Below are 14,583 nucleotides of genomic sequence, written 5' to 3'. Positions count from 1 at the left end.
AAAGTCATCGTAATTGACGCTGACAGTCGTAGGATGCGTTGGGTGCTGTTTCCTTTCCGAAAGGAGGTTTGGTGCTGCGAGCGGTTGGCTGCATAGGCTCGCCGTTGATGCCGAGCTCCCTCGGGTACTGTAGTGAGTCAGGTTCCCTGTCGCAATCCATTCGCTACAACACAGACATGCTCTGGGGAGTCCATGACTGATCCTTCTGCCCTGCAGTGTGCTGTTTGTGTGTATGTGTTTGTGACTGTGTGTTTTGGAGTGGGCGAGAGTGTACACATGGCATGTGTCCTGCGAAACTACAAACTACAAAAATCCTTTACAGCTCTTTGGTGAAGTCAAATACCTTGACCCAGTAGGCACATGGCAAATACTCACCCTAAGTGTACTGTTTGTACAGTATGTGTGTCTTTGGATAAACAGTATGGCTGTGACAGTTTGTTTTGCTTGCAGTTTGCAGAGCTGCAATATGTTAAATGCTCATTATCTGTGTGTGCATATTTACTACTCTATCCAGTGCATATTTACTACGCTATCCAGTGATGTTTGCTGCATGTAATACAGTGTGCTGGTATTGGCATTTTTTTATATGGTGGTTCATGGATTCTGAATCTGAAGCAGGTAACTTGTCAGGTAATAAAAACGATGAATTAACAATTTATCAACAATTAAATGCTCGTAAGAAAATAGCTGCTGTAAATCTTGAAAATATTCAATGCACAAACAGTAGTGGGAGAATAAAAAGAGTGCATTGATATATCATATAAACAGAGAGGCCAGAGAATGCCAGATTACCTGAATATAAAATTGATCAATAGTGGTAGATCAGCGATACCTCAAAATTGTGTGGTGAGCGTGTGACGACCCCTGTGGGGCTGTCCTGTGTAATTCTCTTGTGCTTACATCCATTAGGTAAATCATGAACCCCTGAGGGCCCCAGTATGTGCCGATTACTTAAGTCTGGCAGCAGTGCAAGCTCTCGCTCTTCTTTCCTCCATCATCGCAGAGGCGTCCCCCCTTCAAGGATGTAGCTGAGACCGTTTTGAGTTCTCTGTTGTTTTATTTCTACACACTACACAACTGACTTCACTGATTTTCACATCACATGCTTTGCTTTACGTTCTGTTTAGATTTATTTCTCATTATTTGGTTAAATAAATTACTTTGTTAAACTTTCAACCTGGTGTGTCTCCACATTTGTCACGGTCCAAGAGCCAGCCAGATCATGACTTAAGTTAACTGTTTAGTATTTAATGTATGGGTTAACAGAGACAAATATACCAAAACAAGGATGTGTTTAATTAGGAACACACACGCTCATTTATTGGTATGGCATGACGGTATATCCATATCACATGATGGATGATATCACACGTCGCACACATCAGTCTTCACATGTCTTCTAGCATTTATTTTCCATCTACCGCACTGATTCCCAACCAAGGGCACTGCTGCTTTACCAGGGTGTATGTGGAATAACTGTGAAGCTCTGCTAATAAAGCTATCTCTTATAAGGGGTTCTTAGGCCCATCTGATAGGGCTGTGGGGGTACCTCAGACTGCTCTACATAGAGGTTAAATTAAAACTAACACTCTACATAGATCAGCCTTCTTTCTGCTTCCGCACCTCTTTTTCACTCATGGCTACCTTCATTTACAGCCCTTAGTCTATTCCTATTTCATTTCCTGCTAATTGATTCCCTTTATGTGGTGCTGGCTGACTACCGTCCAAAAATTATGTTATAACTGTATTTTACACAGTAGTCATTTCCCAATGTGTTAAAGAGGTGCAACAATACCAAATATAATATTTGGATTTACACTGATAGAACTCATACTTATACTACATAGTACAAGGATTATTTAGATAACACATACCACACATATACTTTGGGGTAATAAATATGTTTTGCTGTATGAAAAAGTTTATGTACAGTGGAAATATTTACTATCAAGAAAAGGAGACCATTATTCATGCCTATAAGCTGTTTTTATGACTGTAGAAGCTTTATTTGAATGTGTTAATTAAGTACTTGCTACACTGATAGACTGGTTTTGAAATATGTCATCAGTGCACATCTAAGTGCATGCATCACTTTCTGACACGACTTCATTAATTTCATATGACAGAAACACACCAATGTATTGTAGATACAGTTGTGGGATTTATTCTACAGTACTGATGATGCGTGGCTGAGTCTCACTGGATAATTTTTTTAGTTTTAACTCATCAGCATTGTTGGGGACTTGAAAGTAGTATTTTAGAACATCATTGTTTTATATTCTGCATTGTTCAAGTTTCTGAATTAGCTCATTTTTCTCCCACAGTCTTTTCATTCCTGACACTTGGATGAACAGGATGATGTACTCTGCATGAGTTTAGATGGGTCTGTTTTATCCCTGAGTGCTGTTTTCATGATTGCTAACAGGATTGCATACAGCTACTTTTTACAAAGTGTAGCTTCTTACTGTCACTTTAGCTGGGAAAAAAAGGACTCATATGCCAGTCTTACATTCTTATAGTCATTCCATTCTAGCTTGTACCTGTCATACTGGTGACAGTTTGGGTCCCAGGAGCCTGTTGTCAGCTCCTCCTGTCATATGTAATATAACACTAGCAACAAGCATCTGGTCTGGTCCACCAGAAATAGTGCACTATATTAATTTGAGAAGCAATACTTCGCCGGTAACTTATATTTTTAGGATGAAGGCAGTGAAAATGTGTGTTATTCCCATGCCTCTGACTGATTTTTGAGACATATGTAAATAGTGACATGCCTTGTTGGCTGCTTTTCGACCAACTCCATCCAACCCTCAGGCCTTTTAGACTTTCAAATCTGCTAAATTACTTCCATGTGTGAATGTTGCATCAGTGAGTTAGCAATGCAGTGACTGAATTGCTGTTTTAGGCAGTCCATTACGTTTGCCCTAAATTTAATTAAGCATTATGTGCAATCACTTTCCAAACAAGGTACTGAATCTGCAGCTCCTTTCGGCTTTATGGTTTTGAAGTGATAAATTGTTTAGCTGTCTGACCTGCAACTTTGCTCTTTTAGTACACTTTAACTACTCTCATAGCATAGTTTTTGGCTTCCGCAGGCAGCTGTTCTCAGTGGAAAAGCTTTAAAAACCCACTACACAATGCCTGCTTAGCACCAAACAGCAGACAAACAAAGTTAGCAACCAAAGAGCCAGAACCCCTCAAGGGTTGGTAGAGATCAAAAACTGAGCTAAAACAGAGATATTGAACTTACATTTTGTAGGTGAACATTAACACAAGTCTAACAAATAATGATGTAACTGCTCAATGTGTACAACTATTTGCCTACAAATTAGCTATATCAACTTAAAAGCTGATAATATGTAAGTCTTGTGTTCATAATGTGTGTCTGCTGTCCGCAAGTGGCTTAAAATTATTGCAGCTTTATCCTCATACAGTTTCATAATGTTATCAAACAGCTGTAAAACCTGACTGTTTTTTTCCTATCCATCTTCACCAACTAACTTCAACAATTTCTTCATCTAAGCCTTCAATCTGTGTCTTGAAACCAACTCCAACAAGACTGCTTAAGTTAGTGACTAAGTTTTACCCTTAGTTACCACTCTTTATTAAATATGATCAATCTGTCTTTTTAAACACAGTCCTTTGTAGCTGAAATTCATCTTCTTAAAAATCCCACTCTTGTTCTAGGGTTTTAGCAAACTATAGACCTTTACCTTACCTTCCCTTTCTGTCTAAGATCCTTGAAAAAGCAGTCTCCAATCAGTTGTGTGACTTTCTACATAACAATAGTTTATTTGAGGATTTTCAGTCAGTATATAGAGTGCATCATAGCACCGAGACAGCACTGGTGAAAATTGAAAATGACCTTCTAATTGTATAAGACAAAGGACTTTGTCTCTGATCTTAGTACTGCACTGAACACCAATGACCATCACATCCTATTACAAAAACTTGAACATTTAATTGGCATTAAAGGAACTGCACTAAGCTGATTTAAGTCCTATTCATCAGATCGGTCTTTATATCTACAGGTTACAATGAATCCTCCATGCACGCCAAAGCTAGTGAAGTGCCACACGATTCTGTACTTGGACAAATTCTATTCAACTTATATATGCATCCTTTAGGCAAAGTTATCGGGAAACACTCCATGAATTTTAACTGTAATGCAGATGATGCTCAATTATACAGTATTTATCAATCAAGCATGATGAAACAAATCCGTTAGCTAAATTTAAAAATGAATTAAGAATGTAAAAACCTGGATGACTTGCAATATTCTTAAGTTAAACTCAGATGAAAGTGAAGTTATTGCACTTCGCTTCAAGCACAAGACATATTATCTAAAGATATAGTTACTATACATGGCATTGCCCTGGCCTCTAGCTCCAGGAATCTCTGAGTTATCTGTGCTATTGTATGTTGTCTTTTTTCCTGCCCAAGAAATTCTGTTGTGGGATTCTCACCTAAACAGCATGAACTACAGCTCAAATAACCTTGTTTGAAGAGCTTTTCACTAGTATGCAACTGTACATTCATGACCATAAGGGGAGAATAAGACGCCAACATTCTCATATAATCCTTCCATTGATTCCAACCTCTGCCCTCTTCTTATGCCTAGAGAAACCAGAGGTAAATTGTCTCTCAAGAACTACTTATCTTAAGATAAGTGAAGGAGTGTAGGGGTGAAGTAGATAAGAGGGAGGAAGAAATTACACAAAGGAGTTTGCATTCAACAGTTAGGTAACCTCTGTGTCCCTTGAATGTCTTCTCTATTCCCATAAATCCCAGCTTACATTGCTTATTATTTATCTCAATGTTGTACTCCATACTTCGTACACTGAAAAAAATTATAAACACTTTTTTTTTTGCCCCCATTCATCATGAGCTGAACTCAAAGACTTTCTCTATGCACAAAAGGCCCATTTCTCTCAAATATTGCTCACAAATCTGTCAAAATCTTTGTTCACTCCTCTTCCATGTCTGTGTGAAGTTACCGGATATTGGCAGGACATGGAACCTGTTGTAAATGCCGATCCAGAGCATCCCAAAGGTCCGGTGAGTATGCTGGGTATGCAAGAACTGGGATGTTTTCAGCTTCCAGGAATTGTGTACAGATCCTTGCAACATGAGGCCGTGCATCATCATGCTGCAACATGAGGTGATGGTTGTGGATGAATGGCACAACAATGGGTCTCAGGATATCGTCACGGTATCTCAATTCAAAATGTCATCAAAATGCACCTGTGTTCGTTGTCCATAACAAAAGTCTGCCCATACCATAACCCCACCACCACCATGGGCCTCTCAATCCACAACGCTGACATCAGCAAACTGCTCACCCACACGTTGCCATACACGCTGTCTGCCATCTGCCCTGTACAGTGAAAACCGGGATTCATCCGTGAAGAGAACACCTCTCCAGAGTGCCAGACGCCATTTAATGTGAGCATCTGCCCACTCAAGTCGGTTACGACAACAAACTGCAGTCAGGTCGAGACCCCGATGAGGACGACAAGCATGCAGATGAGCTTCTCTGAGACGGTTCCTCGGTCTGCGGTTATGAGGCCGGTTGGATGTACTGCCAAATTCTCTGAAACGCCTTTGGAGACGGCTTAGACACAGATTTGGACAGATTTGTGAACAATAGCTGAGAGAAATAGGCCTTTTGTGTACATAGAGAAAGTCTTAGATCTTTGAGTTCAGCTCATGATGAATGGGTTGCGTTTATAATTTTGTTCAGTATACATACCAGCTTACTGGTCCAAGCATACCCTAGGACCAGTGCTAAGTGGACAAAGGAAAGGACAAACATCAAACATTCTTTTATTGTTCACTTTTTGTAATTGGCCATGGCATTACAGTAGGTGGGCATATAATACAGCAGACTTGCTTTCAAAGTGGGTTTATTTGTCTATTCAGGACACTTGCAACCACATGTAACATACTATAATTATGTACACAATAAGTTGTACTACAAGTACTTTCTTTGGCGAAGACTCCATTTGGGGTCAGTACCTGTTTACATGTATGAACCCCACAGCCCCCCTATCACTTGATACTGTCAGGTAGATCACAATTGGTTGACTTTTCACTATGCGAAACAGTATACGAAAATCAGTTTCTATTTCAAGAAAGAACAGGTTATCATGAAAAAATAAGCATATTCTCAACTTAACGGGATTTAGTCATTTATGAACACCCTTTTTATCACACTATTGCCTTAAGCCACCTTAAGATGATTAATCCTATCAGCTGGGGTATTGGTGTGTGTGTAAATATACTGCAGTAAGTGTTTTTACTCTATGTTGTATTTTGCTAAATAGGCAATGAAAACAAAGTAAAATCAATACTTACAAAATATAATGATTCTCACAGACTTTGATTTGATTTGTGCATCATCTCTGTCAGTCTTTTCAGGCGATGACTATGTGTGTGGGTGAGTTTGCATTTGTGTGTTATTGATCCAATATGAGACATAAACACTGTTGAACGCTTCTAGTGTCCGAGGCCACCTCAAGCATTTACTTGGAGGAAATCACTTGATGTGTAAAGGGACTCAATATCACACATAATATGTGGTTTGAATGTGACAATATTGATGACTGTTTGGATGACTGGCATCACTGTGCCTTTCACTGCTTATAATCTGTGTTGTGCAAAAGTCATCCACAGTTTTTCATCTAAGTTGTGTGAAGCAAGAGAACAAGAGAACCTTATATTTGTGTGTGCGTGTGTGTCTGTGTGGGTGTTTTTGCATGTGTGTGTGTACACCCACTGGTGCACACATGCTTCCATTTAATTACAGTGCAAGGGAGTTGAAACCTTTACAATGCCCCTTCAACAATGTAAATGATCATAATCATGTATTTCTGAGTAGTCTGACTTTTTTCTCCCCCCGACTCTGCCCTCTCTTTTATCCTCTTGCTCACTTCCTTTCCCTCTCTTCCTCTATTGGTGTTTTTGCAGTAATTACAGTCTGCACACACACACACACACACACACACACACACACACACTAGAGCCCTTGCATGGAGAAATAGAGCACATTAAATATTTATGTGGGCACTCTGAGAGGTTATTCCTCCCTGAAACTTTAATGTCTCTTCCCTGGTAGAACTTCGAAAACATATATACATATATATATATATATATACATAAAGCCATAGGCCAGAATTGGGTGAAAGGTGCATTACGAATTTTGGACGATTTATCTTCTAATCTGTCAGTGGGCAAGTATGTGACCAGTTGGCGCATTCTCACAGCCAAATTAGAAGTGCATGTAAAGACATTAAATTTCCAGTGAAGCAATACCCACTAGCTAATCTAAAAACTTGCCATTTTAAGTGTTTGAAGTGAAAATTGTTTCTTTGTTATAAAGAACATGAGGAGTTAATATATTGTATTGTTTCTTATGAAACCCATTTTTCCCATCTATGCTGTTTGTTAATTCTTATTGAGCATCTCAATGAAATAGAAATGACATATCTAATATTAATAAGGACTATATAAATAAAAGAGAAATGAAAAACATTCAATACAAATATTTAATGTATATCTCATCATTTTTAGGAATGAAAAATAGAATTTAATTAGAATGAGCCGACACAAAAAATTAATGAATGTTTGTGTTATGTTATGCCTATGTTTTGGAACAACTTCATGTCCTATTAAGACGACAACAAGGTCTGCAGCCATGACAGCCTGTCAGCTGGGGTCCATAGCGTGATGAGCTCCAAGTGGAGCATGACAGGCCTGGCGGTGGGTTGATGGTGCACAGCCTTCTGGGAAGGTCAGTTCTCTAGGCGGGGGAGAGAGGTAAAGGTTAGTCACGATGCAACAGGAAACCATAGGACAAAGAGGTTTAATAAGCTTATAAAATCATTAATAATAATAATCAAAATGCATTTTATTTATAAGCACCTTTTAATTCACCCAAGGACACTTAGCCAGGCAATACAGTTGATACATAATAAAAATGTAGTGGCAAGAATATGTATTTGTTCTCAGACAATCTCTGAACCCACTGTCTTATGATGATTTAGCCTCTGGGGGAAACGGCCAACATTTCAGGGATTCTGGTGTAGCCAGTGAATGATCGGATAAAGGATAATGGATATCTGGGATAAGACTTCATCTTCGATGCACCGGTCATTGTTTGCAGTCTGATTTGCAATCTCGGAACCCATTGGTTGTTGTCTGACAACGGTTGCAATTCCACTCCACCGCTTTTGCACTCCACACGATTGGTCGGGATTAGTCGATCGTACTTCGTTTGGACTACGAACAGACTATAAATGGATACCAGAATGCTTCGGATACCAAATTTGTGTCTCTTACCTACAGATTCTGCATTGATATGTAGATATTACATTAGTTCTTGGATATTTGTCAATCTTCACAGTGACTATTTCCTTTATTAATCATTCCTGATTGTTTTTAATGTTGACTTCCAATATTGACTTGACTTGATTAATTAGACTACAATGTTTTACCATTTGTGTTTCTTTTCGGGTGCTCTTTTAATGTAAATCCCACATTAAATTATTAATTATTATTGTCTAATATTATAGTACATTATTAATGAATGTACTATTATTAAAAGTCTCATGAATATTAAACAGGTAGCTTATAGTTGTCTGGACTAGAAGATCTCAGGAAACTCAGGATTTCTTACACAGCAGTTTTTAATAAAGGCTGAGGAGATCATAGCATCTGCATTACAGAGTGTGAACACAATGCAGTGCCAAACCAAATTTCCACTTGGTCCGCCATATTTATTCCCGTGCGATTCCATAGAGTCTACAGTGTATCACATACAAGGTTGTTCTTAATTGGCCTAAATATGTGTAACCATTCTGCTGGATGTTAGACTCTGATGCCTTTCATTAGTGTGACATATACATGACCCGTACCGCACCTGCCCACTAAAACAGTTCCCCCACAGTGTCAATGTCTGCAGCGCTTTTCTGAACTTAATCTGGTTCTCCAAAATGTGCCACAACCTTTGTATCTATGTAGATTGATTTAATGGCCTGTTATAGCAGCATGTATCAGCCAAGCAGGTACAATATGTGATTGTGATTGTGACACACACACACACGCGCGCGCACAAACACACAACACCAGCAAAGACAATACATTGGCTGTATGAAATAAAATTATCCATCCATACGCACAATGCCACACTAGCTACAAAGACATTAAAGCTTCATAACATCATAAAATTAATCTTTCAGCACAGCCACTATATACTGTAACTATACAGATCACTGGTCTGTTCCATGCATTTGTATTCCAAAGCAGCATAAAATGACTAAAGTAGCTTAGAGGACCGAAATCAACAGTCTGCTGACAATTTTTCCAAGCGCATCACACATCCATTATCAGACTCAGTGATTCTTGAGGGATTTCTGTCCCAATTTGTGTCCTGTGGTTAAATATAATAAACTGCAGATATCTTCCCACATCAATATATACGAATAAACTTATACATGGAACAATGTCAACACAGACAAAGTGGACCCAAACCATTTTAAAAGTACACATATTTTACATAATCTGCTTGTAGCACATAAGCAAATAAACAAATATTGAATGCACAGGCTCAAACAAGCATAAACAAGCACATGCACACAATTGCACTCACACACCTTCACATGTGAACAATTTTATTGATCAACTGCAGCTCTTCGCTGGAGGATGTTGACAAAATGACTCTTGTGGGAGCAATATTATCAGATAAAGAACACAGCACCAAATGAGCTCAGAGTAAGTGGCAGCATTTGTCTGTTGTAAGTGTAGTTTACTTGAGCATATTAAAAAAATGCATGAAAAGTTCAGTACAGTGTGTAAAAGAGAACGAAACGCTCATGAAAATATTTGGGAACAGATTTTAATGCAAATCACCATTCAAATTTACATGCAAAAATGCTTCAGTGAAGCAAGGCAAGAGGAAATCACCTTTTTGTCTGTTTGAATGGTTTGCCATTACACAGTAGACTAGCTCAGAAAGAGTCTTTAAAGAGAGATTTGAAAGCACAATTACACACATATTACTGTGTAGTACAGTACATATGGTTTGTGAAGTGCTAACTGTTGCATTTGCATGAAGGGGATTTTTGATATTTTGAAACTAGACTTACTTTAAAATAAAAAAAACTGCTTTAGTGATTGGTTTATTTAGACCTAATAATTTGAGATGTTGTGTCAGGAGAATTTTTGTTGTCATTGTTTGGCAGTAGATGTAGCCTCTGGGTCTGAAAAGTGAAGCCAGTGTGGCCCTCACTCTTGTATTACCTCAGTAAACAGTTTCCTAATGAGTTTATGGACTTAATTGCTAGTCATAAGTCTACTTCAATACAGCATGGTGTTCATTTAGAACTTTTAGAGTACAATAGACAACAAAGCAGGTTATGCTTGTGATTGACAAGTCGTGGCTACCTTGTTGCTATCACAGAAACCTGTCAATCAGAATAGTGGCACAACAAGACATATCCCTCCCCAGCTCCACTTTCTCATCCAAATATGTACACTTCTGAGTAAGATGGTGACAGCCAAAATGCCAAACTTGAGGCTTCAAATTGTAGTCAACAAACCAGTGGGTGATGTTATGATGGCTATGTCAGCTTATTTTATACAGTCTATGGCAGTGAATCACTGTAGGGCCAGAGGTGTCTCTCAATGAATGCGCAATTTAACAGTAATTTTGACAGGTTGTAAAGAGGCAAGAAGATAGATAGCAGATTAGAGCCTCTGTTCTATATGTTCTCGTTGTCGACTTATTTAAACAAGATGCAAAAATGATCAAAACTAGTAAAACTGTTTCAGAGATGAACTCAAAAAAGATTCAACACAACCCAACAAACTTAGTTTAAATAAGTAACAAGTAGAAAAATTTGTATGGATGTCTCACAGTACAGTGCGCTCTGCACAAAGACTAACACATACTGTATATTATTGTTGAACAAATTGTCTTTCTAAAAGGACTTGTAGAGACTCACTAATGTATCATCCATTACATATTTTATGTCATTACAGAAATCTACTAAATTGATCCTGATAGTGATCATGATAACATAGTCTCAGCAGGGTGTTAGGTGAAATGGTCAGCTCATTCAAATTGTTGTAAATTGGCACTTGTAGTGTTTATGCAAACAGTTTGGGTTTTATGTAGCCAGGTTTTAAGACACATAATCTGTCTGTGCAGCTTCTGCCTCCATCCCATTACAATTCCTGTTGCTCTAGACAATCAACAGAGTCCTAACCCTTATTTGTTAGAAAGAAGTGTAGATCCAATTAAATGTGTCCACAGTGTTCCAGACATATATCTAAATCACCTCTCCTCTGTCTCATACTGTATGTGTACATAGAATATAGCCCCAGTTTGTGTGTGTTAAGTTGCTTTTATATTATTCAATAATTTTGCTTTGATTATTACGCTTGAGATCAAATTTAAGAAGAAGCATATGGGTTTGTGTAACATACAATACTGTTTTTTTTTCATTTTTTTATGTGACCTGCATTAATCATCACATGGTTAAGGTTTAACAATGACTGTTGCATTGGAGCAACGCTTTGTGTTTGTATTATCTGTGTGCATCATTATATCAAGCATGGCATAGGGAATATCCAGTCATTGCAAAAGATGTTGAAGTAATGCAAAAACCTTTGGAAATGAATTACCTTGAGATATAATGGATTCTAAGCGAAGGATACCACAATGGTTCACACACTATATTATTGATTGTAGCGCCCTGGTGGAAAACAGACTAATGACCAAATCATTACTTCCTGCTCATGCCTGAAATTACTTTTAATGTTAATAACAATGTGACATAGCAATTTGCCCATGGATTTTACATGAAAAGCACTCAAGTTAACAGATGACTGCATAACGCTGGCTGTGATGTGTGTAGTGCATCAAAGAGGTTGTTATATGGAGTGGTGCTAGTGGATACACATGTTAAGCTATGTAGTATTGAACTATTGTTTTCTTAGTCCTGAGAGACAGATGCTGAGATTCCATTGTTTGTTTAGAGTCTCACAGGTACAATTATGTCCTTGCCTTTGCTAATGGCCTTTGTGTGCAAAGCTGTGACAAGAACGCTGCTACTGGCGATTACTTAGAGTCTGGTGTTTATAAGCCTGGGATGTTTAGAGGCTGAGCTGAGGTTTGACATCGCTACACTTGAGTTAACATCTCTGAGTTCCTGATTGGTGCATGTGTTTTTTTATGTCCTGATTTTCTGTGGCTACAATAAACTGTGACTGCAGTTATTTGGCTTCAGATTCTGATAGATCACTGGAGAGCAGGATCCCAGGGGTAAACAGAGGCCTGTACTACAAAGGGAGTTTAACCTACTCGGAACTTGGGGGTGTCAAGGAAATTCAGGGTTGGCAAACTCTGACTAACTGCATTGGTCTTAAGATCTTGGTTAGCTGATTCAGTGTCAACTTAACTGGAGTTTATGCGTAGTAACTTTACAGTATTTTTCATGAAATTTCCTAATTTGTCTTGTGAATTGCATATTAGGGCCATTGTAATTTGAAAAATTGAAAAATATGGAGCCTGGGAAGATGGGAAATAATGCAAAAAAAAACCTCAAACCAAAGTTAAATATTCTCTGGCATTACAGTCATACATTTTATGAGAGAAACTCTCTGAAAAGTGTTTTTTATGTCAAGGAACCACATCGTGTCACTTTGCAAGGCTGCATCATCACACTACAAATGCCACTGCTGTGTGTTATGCCTGCAGTGGAAAATCTAATTATACAATCAAATTTAGTACTCCTGATTTTAGCCCACATCACCATATTGTCATATGCATCGGGACTTTAGAGATATTGCCATGAATTGGGCCAAATCAGAAGAAACATCAGAGTCATTTGGACCTTGGCTCTGTATTTTTTGGACATGTAAAATAGTCAATATAAATATGTGAAAACATTTTGAATAATTCAGTTTTACACATTGTTTACATCTCATAAATTGACTATTAATGAATTAAAATCTACTCCCTAAATCACAGAGGCTGCAGGGCTACCTGCATGAATGTAATGCTATTGTGTTAAGAATAACTTCATTTCAGCTGCAACCCCAGTGGAAAGCGCATGTCGCAACAAGTCAGACAAGTCTGTATTTATAGTTCTCATCATTAACACTGAGTCCAAATGTGTACTCTTATTATAGCCTATGTATATTGGGTAACCTCAAGTTAACCACAAAGATAACCTGCTTGGAGCAGTTTCAAGATGCAATGTAAATTGCCAAGACAGCATACCACTGGTAAATCTTATTCGCCTTTCGTTGTATGAGTTAATTGAAGTTACACCCAAAGTCACAAAGTTACTCCTGAAGTTACCTGCATCAGCCAGTTACCTTGCTTTGATGTGCAGGTCTCAGGTTTCCACACACCACACTCAGCATGCTGAATCAATGTGTAGTCCTCTCTCTTCCATTCATCCCTTTTGTGATTCTCATCCTCTCTCACATACATACCCAGATACACACCACCAAGTATCCACCAGAGAGTTCACCAAATGTACTTATTTTTAAAAAAGGAAGCCTAGGAGTTAAGAGCTGCTGATGCCTTCATTCTCTCAAAATGTAATTGCAAGTGTTATGTGTGCAATAGTGATGGTTGTCATATTAAAGTACTGTTTTGTCGTCTGCCCAAATGGGACTTTTTGTGTTGGTAGACCAGACAATAACATCAATATAGAATAATTCTGCAAAACCCTGGATTATGTTGAATGACATTGCTTTCACTATATTTAACAGTTATATTTAACAGTTAACAAGTTTTTTCACGTGTCAGCTATATGGTATGGTTGAAGTCCAACTGAAATTGCATTTGGAAAATGAAAAGCTAACAATAAAAAAGCATGCAAAGAAATAACTGTTTCTATATAATAATAGTACTGAAAACTGAAAGAGAGGGTAATAGCAAAAGAAAGTCCCCCAAATGAATTGTGACTACTAGTGCTTTATGGAGTGCTAATATCAGTACAGTAGTCCACAAGCAGCCAACTATAGGAAATCTGACACAGAAATACGTGAAGGCACATGAATACATAGTATCTCAACTTCCTTGTGCCTTACTACATTCAATGCCATCTTATCTCTGATCAGTTCTTGCACAGACAGACTGGAACACATGTGCATACACACTGAACTCGTAGCAAATGTATGTAGCAAAGAACACGCATGCATTGCTCTTGCATAATCAGCAGGATGAGCAAATATGTTTAAAAACACATTCAACATTCATCACATGCCATTTATATTTAAGCACAATGAATTAAACATCTGGTAGAATCCTGAATGCTCACTCTCCATTAAAAATGCAGAGGACCCTTCCAACAGGTTTTTAATGAGCGTGATTGGTTGGAGGAGCCATGTGAGTTTATGTCATGTTGTTAGGACAGCTCTATTTCATGACATACTGTGTTTGTATTCAAGCAGAAACCTACTGTGATTATTAGAGGTAATTACAATAAAAATACCTTACAATTATCTTTAAGTTGCTGTACAGCCATATAATTAAATGTTCTATTCTTGCTTATAGTAACTATGAAT

This window comes from Micropterus salmoides, unplaced genomic scaffold (assembly GCF_014851395.1).
Source record: "Micropterus salmoides isolate LMB-PRFRI ecotype aquatic unplaced genomic scaffold, ASM1485139v1 Ms_hic_scaffold_10, whole genome shotgun sequence".
NCBI lineage: Eukaryota > Metazoa > Chordata > Actinopteri > Centrarchiformes > Centrarchidae > Micropterus > Micropterus salmoides.
The sequence above is the reverse complement of the archived record's forward strand: the minus strand, read 5'-3'. Positions refer to the sequence as shown.